This window comes from Antechinus flavipes, chromosome 2 (assembly GCF_016432865.1).
Source record: "Antechinus flavipes isolate AdamAnt ecotype Samford, QLD, Australia chromosome 2, AdamAnt_v2, whole genome shotgun sequence".
Classification (NCBI taxonomy): domain Eukaryota; kingdom Metazoa; phylum Chordata; class Mammalia; order Dasyuromorphia; family Dasyuridae; genus Antechinus; species Antechinus flavipes.
The window spans coordinates 489,707,863-489,719,712 of NC_067399.1; the positions used below are offsets into that span (position 1 = coordinate 489,707,863).

Sequence of the window (11,850 nt, forward strand, 5' to 3'; positions counted from 1 at the left end):
ATCTATAGAATCTACATCTATCTACAATCTATAGAATCTATACTATCTATAGAAACTATAATTAAAGAATCCCAAAGCAGCAACTAAAAAAATTGAAACAATAATTGCAGAAAACTTTCAGAGTATGGAATAAATCCACACAAATAAATCATCATTATTTCGACATGGATGCCAACAAAACCCAGCAGGAAGAGATAGAGAAATCCCATTAAAAATAACTAGAATGTATAAAATATTTTGGGATCTACCAATCAAGATGCACACAAAACTACATATAATTACAAACCACTGTTTACAGAAATTAAGACAGACCTGAAATAATTAGAAAAATATTGTCTCATGGGTAAGTTGAGTCAACATTATAAAAATGATAATTTTACCTAAATTAATTTACTAATTCAATGACATATCACTAAAACTACCAAAGGATCACTTTATAGAGCTAGAAAAAATAAGAACAAAATTCATATGACAGAATCATATGAAGACTATATCCTCCATATCAAAAAATCTCAAAGAAAACTATGAAAATAAGTAGGAATGAAGGGTACCTAGTAGGAATACATCTATAACTTGCACTATTTTCCTTTGGGAGTTAATTTTCTAGCTGAATTCAGACACCTCCTCTGTAGACATGACAATTAGTGTACAAGCTTTATCTACCAATATTTTTCTTGTCTACCAACTGCTCAGTTTGAGGAAAGACTACTGGGTCTACTGAGTTTCTAATCAAATTTTTCACTCTGGCCAACTCTTAAGGGAATGTGGTTCTTTAACCACAGCCATTATCTAGATCAAGGATTCTTAATCTTTTTATGTGTGTCATGGACCCTTTTAGCAGACTCATGAAGTCTATGGTTCTTTTGCAAAGTGATGTTTTTGAATGCGAATAATAAAATACATAGACCTACAAAAGAAATGGATTATTGAAATAAAGATGTAATTTTTTCCCATTCCAAGTTTATAGACTCTCTGAAAAAAAAAATCCATGGAAGTCTATTAAGAACCTCTGATTTAAAGATTCATCTTCTATGGACATATGACTTAACAATTGCTTCTCCATGTCATGCAGACCCTGCTTCCTCAGGAATCATAATTATGGAAAAGTTGGAAAAGTTCTCACCTCCTCAAGTCCTTGTTGCTGTCAAATATCTCAACATTAGGAAAAATTTTATCAGTCAAAATGTCATAAAAGAAGAGGCATTTCCATCTACTTTGATGTTGAATTCTAGAGATCATGGGATCATTTCATTTGCCTTGTAACTGAAACCTCTGATATATATTGTCTCCCTTCAGTTAGAAAATAAGCTGCTTGAGAATAGAAATTCTTTCAGCTTTTCTGTTTTTCAGCACTGAAATGTATCTGAAACATAGTAGGTGCTTAATAAATGCTTTTTCATTCATTAATTCATCACAATTTAGCCATTTTTACAGCTCAGCGAGACCCAGGAGGTGCAGGGGAACCCTATCTGGCATATTTATATCGAATGGATTCGATATAGATTAAATGACTTCTAATCCTTTGCAATTCTCATTTTCCACGATCTTATGGAAAGAGTACCTGCATATTGCATTTTAAATAGTAGTGCCAATGATTTAGGCAATCAAAATCTGCCAAGCAGGGAAATGAGAAGTGAGACTGGGTGAGGGGACTCTTCCTTTATCTAATATCTTCAGTGTTATGTAGGGATCATTCTTCATCTACCACAGCAACCGCAGCCGCATTTGCCCTCCAAATAGATATTACATTTCATAAAGCCAAATCAGTCCCCATGACAAAGTGTGTGTATTTAGAATTAAGGCCTTTTTAATACCAGAGATTAGAAAGGATCAACAGAGCTGAGGAGGAGGAATCTAACTATCCATTTGCTCAGACTCCCACTGCTTGCAATGAATCCTGGGGATTGGTCCTTGTGTTCATGTTAAAGTTGAACTTAGATAGCAGAAGCCAACCAAAAGTTTGTCCAGGCTGGGCCAGCCCAGAAAGACATGACATTGGAAGAACGAACAGGAAATCCAATCTGAGAGGAGTGCGTCCATGACTGTAAGTCACTGCATCAAATAAATAGCGTCTACATTATCACTTACCTTTTTTAGGTATCAATTTAGATATCATAGGATATCTATTTAGAGCTGGCCAAAGATCATCTGTGTTAACCCCCTCCTTTTATAAATGAGGAACTTGAGGCTCAAGCTTCCATAGAAAATAGGCTTGGAATCTGACTCGAGTCAACTCTCCATGTTTCATTCTTTTTACTTGTATTCTCAGTGCCAAGCACAGTGTCCGGCACATAGTAAGGGGCTAAAAAAATATAGTTGTTGATTGTGTGATTGATCTTTCTCTTGAGAGCAAACTTAATCACCCTGGTTCCAAACTGTGAGATGAGGAAGCTGAGGCAAAATATGGCTAACTTGCAGAGGGGAGGATAGGCCTGACTGAAAGAGTTCTCTTTAAACATCAACATTTCCTTCTTACATTCACTTTCATCTCCATAAAGAAAAGTCAGGATGGCTGAAGCTAAGGAGAGGTATCTGAGCTTACCAACTAGAAGCTGCTCTGACATGAGACAGCTCTCCTTTAGCACATATTATTAGGGATTCTCACCAAGTACTATGTTTTGAGAAGAGATACTCCTTCATGTTTTGAAAAAAAAAAAAAAAGATGTAGGGAATGTGTCTTTTTTTCAAAACATGAAGAATCAGATAATTTTACTGGGATGAAGCAGATCTACTGGTAAAATTTTCTGATTCTTCTTGAACCCTTATTGCCACATCAATTCTTCTTTCCAACTCTGACATTTAGCACCTAGTCCTAGGAACTCAGGCCTTTTGAAAATGTTTTCTGTTGTGACAGGGCAATCTTAGAAGAAATCCCAGGAGTTTGTTTCTCCCCATTGGTATTTAAAAATCTTTCTTATAATAAAATATTTTAATTTCAGATTGGTTGCTTGACCATAGTTTCTTTGTCATAATCCAGTTATACTTTTTTTTATCAAGACAACTCTATATTAAATAATAAGAGCAGCTAGGTGGCACAGTTGGTATAGAATGCCTGGCTTGGAGTCAGGAAAACAAGAGTTCAAATTTGGCCTCAGACACTTAGGAGATATATGACCCTGGGCAAGTCACTTAACCACATTTGACTCATTTTCCTCATCAGTAAAATGAACTGGAAGGAAATGGCAAAACCCTATAGTATATTTGCCAAGAAAACCCCAAATGGAATCACAGAGAGCCCGACATAACTAAAAATGACCAACAATATTCAATATCAAAACATTAGAAACAACTCATATCAGAAATACATAATGGAGTTTCCTCAAGAACTGTATGGATCACATCTTTGGCAGATCCTTGCCCTTTAGACTTTTCTTTGAGGATGCTCTCTCCATCCAGCTCAGAGAGGGTTTCCAGACTGGACCTGAAAGCCAAGCTCCTCAGAGCCTTGCTTGTTGAGAATGGTAGCAATACAGGCCAGAGGAATTATGAGGATGCCTGACTCTACCCACTGGATTCTCTGTGCTCTGCTTTGAGCGGATGAGAGTGAGCCGGATTTCTCTGGGGGCTGGCAGCTATCCAGAAAACCTGCCTTGGCCGGGTGACCATCTCCTGGGCAGGCCCCATCCACCTCTGGTGTAGGTAGAGATTGTCTAAGAAGAGGCCCAGGCTGCCGGTGGAGAGGAAAGGAGGCTTCACACTGAGCAGCCTGAGGGCTTCTTCTCTGTATCAACAGTCTCTTTCTCTCTGTACCTGAATCACCGTGTCCGGTCGATATCAAGATGATTAGAAAGTACTAAGGCTGCACATTTTCCATACCACAAAAAATAATAACAGGTAGACCCTTTGATTTCTAGGGAAATAAGGACTCCTTGCTGCACTTCCTGTCAGGCTGGCCCTTTGAACAAGCTCACTCCATAATTTAGAGTTTGAATCTCGCCTTAAATGGCAGTTAAAAATTGCATGTGGCAGTTCACAATGAAATTTAGCTTGACAGCTTGGACATAAAACTAAAAATAAATGACTTCACATCCAAATAATAAGTAATAACAATGTTAGCCTGCATAAGAATAGCAGGGCTGGATTCAAATACAATATTAATTTTAGGAATATGAGTGACTAGGGAGAGACAGAGGCAAAGAAACAAATCCTTCATATAGCAATAGTCTCCTCTTATCCCCCAGGCAACTGGCTGCCTTTCACCTCGGCGGCTCGGCAATTATGTGGTGTAATGGAAGCAGCGCAAATAAGCAGAGAGATTTTATTAACCCAAATGAGCAAATCATCTGCGTATTATTGCGATTTGATTGACACTGACAAGTGTTGAGCAGACACGGGTGTGAATATGATAAAGAAGCTCTCAGGAAAGCCCTTGATAATGTTACTCTTGATAAAGTTGCTTGGCCAGCCTCTCTAAGTAAATAAAGGGGAAAGGCAGATGACGCATATTAATTCACCCAGTTTGCAGCCTGCTGGAAGACTAGGGGGAAAAAGTTGCAAGAGGTTCAGTGCATGGCATTTGATATGAATACCAAAATTGCATTCATGATTCGCATAGACTTTACAATAATATATTAATATTAAAAGTAAAGGTCATTCCGCATAACAGTTAAGCTTGCCTGAGCTTCAACCTTTATACCAATAACCGACTCGAAGAAATAAGTGAGAGATATTTGAATACTGTAAAAATAAAATAAGAATGCGGGTGGGGAAGCGCAGCGGCCGCTAGGTAGCTCAGGTGGCCCCAAGCCCACCTGCACTCTCCCGGGACAATTAAAGGGCCCCCGGGAGGATGCCTGCATCTGAGACAGCTGGCGCCGGCGGGGGGAGGTGATTAATTGCCACAGGCCTTGAGGCCTCCGCTCGCGAGCTGCGCTCGCTCCTCTGCTCCGCGGGCACTAATGATTCCCTCATGAGCTCACCGGCAGCGGGCGAGCGCCGCCGCGCAGCTAACGCGGCTCCAGAGTCAGCACAAAACTTTACCCGGCTGCTGGGGCGCTCGGAGCAACCGGGGCCCGGAGAGCCGAAAGCTCTGTCTAGGACAATTTAGGTAGAGACCTGCCTGGAGGTAGGGGGCTGGACCAGATGACCTCTGGAGGGACGATGCTCTCATTCTGTCAGGGGCCGGCTCCGGTGCTTTGCTGGGGAGAAAGATTTGGAATAAAGGAGAACTAGGGAACTCCACGAAATGGAAAGTGCTGAATCTGGCGTCTGAGGAACATGGTTTCGAGTCTCCACTCAGTTATACTTACTCCTTGTGTGATAAGAAATGAGATTACATGACCTCCAAGCGCTCTTTTAGCTCTGGATGTATGATCCTATGCAGGTGGATAGCTCAACAGAAAGATTTGGGGTAGAGCAAGAAGTTCCCATCGGATGAGTAAGACTTCTGAAAAACTCCATTCTTTTTTTGTCTGGAGAGTTTACTTAACTCCTTATCAGGCGAGGAGACTAGCTGGTCTCCGTAAATTGTGTGGAATAGTTAAAGAATTTATTTCAATCTGAATTATTTAGTGGAAAAAAAGTATCCCCAGTTTTCTGGAGTTACTGTGAATACCTGTCCTGATAGATCCCAATTTATAGAGTTCACATGGCAGGTGACCTGGGTTTAAAATAGATCCTCTGCTCCTCATTACCTGGATAATCTCAAGCAAGTAACCTAAACCTAAACCTGCTTCTTCTGAAAAATTACAGGGTTGAATTACAAGAGTTCCTTTAAGCTTCGGATGAATAAGTTTGTCCCTTCCAGCTTGAATTCTGTGATGCTATGAAGTCGGACAAGTCTGCAGAACCGAGGCATTGTAGAGATGGGCATGGCAAACCATACATTAAGATTAGACATAAGTGACTGAAAAAATAAACAAATTATTTCTGAGGTGAATTTTCTTGGTTTCTTATTACAAGAGCAGGTTCACAAGATTGGTCTCCAAAGCAGCACTGAACAATAATTCAAGGGGCTTAAATGAAATCCTTTTTTTCCCCCCTCAAATTATCCTCAACTCATGTGTAGTTACAAAGATAGAGTCTTGGATTTAGTCAGAGAACTGGGCTTCAAAAGCCCATTTTGCCACTTACTACTTGTGTGATCCTGGGTATAATGTTTAATCTCTCCAAACTTCAGTTTCTCTATCTGTAAAATGAGGGGTTTGGATTAGATCTCCCTTTATAGTACCCTTTCCAGTTCTAAGACTATAATCAACCAATCAACATTTGACCTTGGAACTAAGTTTCTGATGCAGTAAACATAGAAGAACTAGACTTAATTTTGGTGAACAAATTTAAAAGACAAAAGTTTCACAAACGTTTGTGGAAAAGCTTAAGGGATTTTTACAAACTTATTCAGGAGGCCTTAACAAAAACAAAAAGTCCCTGCAAAATCCTTAGATCAGGTTGCCACTGTATGTGAAAAACTTTATTTCCTACACAAATCCCAGAAGAAGTGGTCCCACAAAAAGGTTGTATGTGAAGTTCTGAACCTGTCCCTCCAAACAAATTAAACTATATTAACTACATGAAAAAAGTAAAAAATGTATGTGACCACACTGTATATATGAACTTGATGGTACCTTAAGGTACCTTAGAGATTAATGAAGGCATTTCACTTTGGTTTGTTAACCTTTTAATATAATGTTGTCTGAAATTTATCTCCAAGAAAAGTCAGTGTTAAAAGCCAATAAAATTTTTTAATAAAGCATCAGCTCACCATGTGCTCAGATATGCTCTGATTTTTTTCTTATTAATATAAAAACATAAACTAATGCTAATGAGAAAAATGCCCACATATGCATCAATACTTTTTCTTCAAGATTTTCCCCTCTTGAAAACACAAAACTCCAAGTCATTCATAATTTAATTGTAAATACTTCGGAGAGGAAACAAACATTTTCAGACCAAGATCAAGATTGTCTTTTTTTTTTTTAAACTCATTGGAGCAATGAATATTTTATTTATAATAATTAATAAAATTTGGGAATTGCAAAAAAAAATCCAGTCAAATATACCTTCAAATCAATTTAAAAATTAATTGAATTTAACAAATTTGACTCCATTCAACAAGCATTTTTTAAAGGTTAGACCTCTGTGGATATAAGTTCTTGCCCTTGCCCTTACAATTTATGGTTGGGAAGAGGAATGTGACATTTAGTAGATTAAGCAAGAGATAATTTGAGAAGCTAAATGCAAAGGAGAGATCCAGATAAATGGCTGAGAGAAAACTGGAGAAAGATCATTTTCATCTGGTAAGAAGGCCAGCTTTTGTGGAAGAGGTAGTTTTGAAGGCAGGATTTCCAGAGGAGATGTAGGATATGGAGAAGTTCATTCTAAATATGTAAATTACTTAATCAAAGGTACAGAGATGGGAGAAATCAGATTATTGTATGAAATCGGATAATTCAAGGCCTTCAATGCCCAAATACTTTATCTTCAGGCAATGAGGAACAACCAAAAGTTTTAGAATGGAGGAGAAAAACGACTATATTAATACATTAGGAAGATTTCTCAGGCAGCAAGTAGTTTGGACTAAAGAAAAAATACAAAAGATGGATGAGAGGGAAGGAAAGAAACAACCATTTATTAAATACCTTCTGTTCTACAGACACTGTGCTAAATTCTTTAAAAATGTTATTACATTTGATCTTCCCAATGATGCTCACAGGTAGATTAAGATTGGATTTGAAATTAGGTATTCCTGACTCTGAGTGCAGCTCTCTGTTCTTATATGACTAAAATGACTAAAGGCAGGCAAAAAGACCATTTGGAAAGTGGGAATGGGCGTGAAGAGGAGGGACTGATGTAAGAGATCTTACAGGACTAGAATAGACAAAGCTTGGAAACTGACTTCATATTTGAAGAGAGGAAGAGGGAAGAGTCAAAGATGGTTGAGGTACAACAACGATACTGTTTGAGGATGTATTCTGTTCGATAAAGAGAGCTAATTCAGTTTCAATTGATCAAAGATGGACAGAAGCAGCTACACCCAAAGAAAGAACACTGGAAATGAATATAAACTGTTTGCATTTTTGTTTTTCTTCCCGGGTTATTTTTACCTTCTGAATCCAATTCTCCCTGTGCAACAAGAAAACTGTTCGGTTCTGCACACATATATTGTATCTAGGATATACTGTAACCTATTCAACATGTAAAGGACTGCTTGCCATCTGGGGGAGAGGGTGGAGGGAAAGAGGGGAAAAATCGGAACAGAAGTGAGTGCAAGGGATAATGCTGTAAAAAAAATCATCCTGGCATGGATTCTATCAATAAAAAGTTATTTAAAGAATAAAAAAAAAAAAAAAAACATGCTTGAGGTAACAAAACCGGGAAACTGGGGAGTGCATGAAACAGAAATAGGCAGGTAGGAGAGATCTTCCATGAAAGTGATGGTCATACAGAGAGAAGAGTCTTCGTTTGACATTTTGATTCCCTTAAGACAATAAGATAGGAAACCTATCTTGGGACATATTCATTAACACCTCATAGAAGAGAAGTGATACAGGATGATTGTATCCTTTGCTTCTCTTGTCAGCTGAGGGTTGGCTTATAAAAGGGAATTGACAGACCCATAGCGGCCTCCAGAGAGATTCCAGAGAGAAATGTGAGCATTTTAGATATCAGACATCTCCGAATGGACTTTGGTATCTGGGGATGAAAGGATGGATGGAATTATTTGGATGTTCATTCATTTTTCCTTTGAACCAACTATGCCCCCAGCCTCAATGCTAGAAGTGTCAGTCAAGGACAAGCAGTGTCAGAGCCTCTTGGTCTAAAAGACAGCAGCAGTTGGAGGTAGTGGTGGGGTAGAAGATTTCTTAGACCCTGAGCCTAGGTGTGTAGACCTAGCCCTCATGGAGAGTAAGTAACAAAGGCATTGCAAAATCATACATATTTTCCCCCAACAGTGATCCCTGTCTGTGTTATCTCAGACTTTGGGGTCCTAGGTTACAGGTTGCAGTTGGATTTAAGGGACAAGATTATGAAATTAGCTTGAGATATATAATTTAACTCTGAAATTTTAAACCTCTGCTGTCCTGAAATAGCTGGTCCCAATTTTGTTTCCTTATTGCCTATTCTATGCATTTAGTTTCTTTTGCTTGTCTTACTGCCATAGCTAGCATTTTTAGAACAATAGTAGAGATGATTGGCATCCTTTCTCTACTGATGATCTTATCTAGCTTATCTCCACTAGAGATAATGGTTACTGATGATTTAGGATAGATACTAATCATTTTAAGGAAAGCTCTACTTATTTCTATGCTCTCTAGTGTTGTTGTTGTTCTTAACAGGAATAGTTGTTATATTTTGTCAAAGACCTTTTCTGCATCTATTGGGATAATCACATGATTTTTGTTGGTTTTATTATTGATACGGTCAATTATGCTAATAATTTTCCTAATATAGAACCATTCCTGAATTCCTGGTATAATTCCCACATGGTTGTTGTAGTGTTCGGTCTTTGTGCTATATTGTCATAATCTCCTTGTTAATAATCTCCTTGTTAATGTTTTATTTATTTTTACATCAATATTCATTAGGAAAATTATTCTGTGGTTTTCTTTTTCTGTTTTGGCTCTTTCTGATTTTGGTATCAGTACAATATTTGTGTCATAAAAAGAATTTGGTAGGACTCCTTTTCCTATTTTCTAAAGAGTTTAATTAAATGTTTAGGAGAATTCACTTGTAAATTTATCTGGTGCTAGGGGATTTTTTTTTTTTTTTTTTAGTGATCTCATTGATCTAGGCAACTTAAAGAATATAAATATTCATCTATTTGACTTAGATTTATTGGCATACAATTGAGCAAAATAACTCCTACTAATAATTTTAATTTCATCTTCATTGGTGATAAATTTACCTTTTTCATTTTTGATACTGGTAATTTGGTTTTCTTCTTCCTTTTTTTAAAAAGCAAATTAGTCAGTGGGTTTATCTATTTTATTGTTTATTTGTTTGTTTGTTTAAATCCAGATCCTAATTTTATTTTAGTTTAATGGTTTTCTTACTTTCATTTTTTATTAATCTCTCCTTTGATTTTCAGAATTTCCAATCTGATATTTAATAAAAGATTTAAAGTCAGTTCTTTTTCTAATTTTTTTAGTTGCATACCCAATTCACTGATCTGCTCTTTCTCTAGTTTATTGATGTAAGCATTTAGACACATAAAATTTCCCGACTGCATCCAATAAATTTTGTTTAGTTGTCACACTATTATTATTTTCTTTAATGAAATTATTTGTTTCTAAGATTTGTTCTTTGACTCCCTCATTCTTTAAAATTATTTAGTTTCCAATTAATTTTTAATCTATATTTCCATGGCTCTTTATTGTATGTAATTTTTACTATATTATGATCTGAAAAGAATGGATTGAATATTTCTGACTTTCTGCATTTGATTGTAAGGTTTTTAATGCCATAAAACATGATTAATTTTTGTGTTGTACATGTACAGCTAAGAAAATGTATATTCCTTTCTATTCCTATTCACATTTCTCCAGAAAGAGATTATATCTAATTTTCTAAAATTCTAAAATCTAAAATTTAGACAAAATTATATCTAAAATTTCTAAAATTCTAAAATTCATCTCTTAACTACTTTCTTATTTATTTTATAGTTAGATTTATTTAATTTTGAGAGAGGAAAATTGAGGTTCCCCACTGGTATAATTTTATTTTCTATTTCCCTTTGTGACTCATTTAACTTTTCCTTTAAGAACATGAATACTAGTCCTTTTCTTTCTGCTGGTATGACAGAGCTGACCCATTTCTTTTCATGCAACCTGGATCCATCCTTCCTCTTGGAGCAATTTCCCAAGGTCTCATTATCAAGACTGAACAGGTGACACCTTGAGATATCTTTAAAGTTCACAATGGCTGGGTGACACAGATCCCCATGACTCCCCATTTCTCAGCCATCCTGTCCACCTCCTGAGATAAGACCGTTATCTTGTATAAGCTTCCCAGAGATGAAACAAATTGTGGAAATCCCCAGTGTGCTCTCGGGGGTCACTCACACTTTGTGTGATGTGATGACCCTCTCAATTTGCTCCCTCAGTCTCCTGCAATGGCACTCTAAGACTATAGGATCTCACAACTAGTACTACTACCAAGCACTTTATTGATAGCACCAAGGATGTAGCCTTCTCTTCAGATAACTGCCAGGTTCCTGGGTTCCTGGGATAAAACCTTAAAGTGGGTGTCATGTGTCCATTTTTTGCCCACCAGTAGCAACCCCATCATTGTTTCCCATGACTGGTTTAAGTTGGTCAAGGTCTGGAACTGAAGACAAATGACAATGGCCCCATAGGCTACCTAACACAGTGGCAGCTCCTTTTCATGGCTCTTTGTGCCTCAGGAAGCAAGGATGGTCAAGCTATGCTGAGGGATCTCTGAGGGTCCATGAGGCACCTCAGTAATCTGAATGGTGTTAATACCATCAGTGCCTTTGCTTCAGTCTCAGTCATTACTGAGTCTGTGCTGTCACTGAGCCCAACATCAAGATGTGAGACCTAGATGGCTAGGTCACTGTGGACAAGCTTAAACAAGAAGTGATCAGCACCAGCAAAAGACTCAGCCTCCCCACTGCACTCACTAGCCTGATTTGCTGATGACCAGACTCTGTTAGATATACAGAGAACTTGGTATGGGTTTGGCAGGTGACTATTGGCACTTGGTAAAGTGGTCAACTATAATTCAGATAATGAAATAAAGATCTTAATTTCTGCCTTTTGCGGGGGGGTGGGGGGGAGAATGATGATATAATATTTGGTGCATATATATTTAGAATTGATATTACTTCATTGTCTTTTGTACCTTTTAGCAAAATGTAGTTTCTGTTTTTATCTCTTTTAATTAGATCTATTT

The 11,850-nt window shown here is 37.4% G+C and overlaps 1 pseudogene; it reads left to right on the plus strand.

Annotated features, from left to right (window-relative positions):
• The first annotated feature begins 8,837 nt into the window (after positions 1 to 8,837).
• On the plus strand, positions 8,838 to 11,594 carry LOC127546833 (receptor of activated protein C kinase 1-like; annotated as a pseudogene).
• Positions 11,595 to 11,850: the final 256 nt, after the last annotated feature.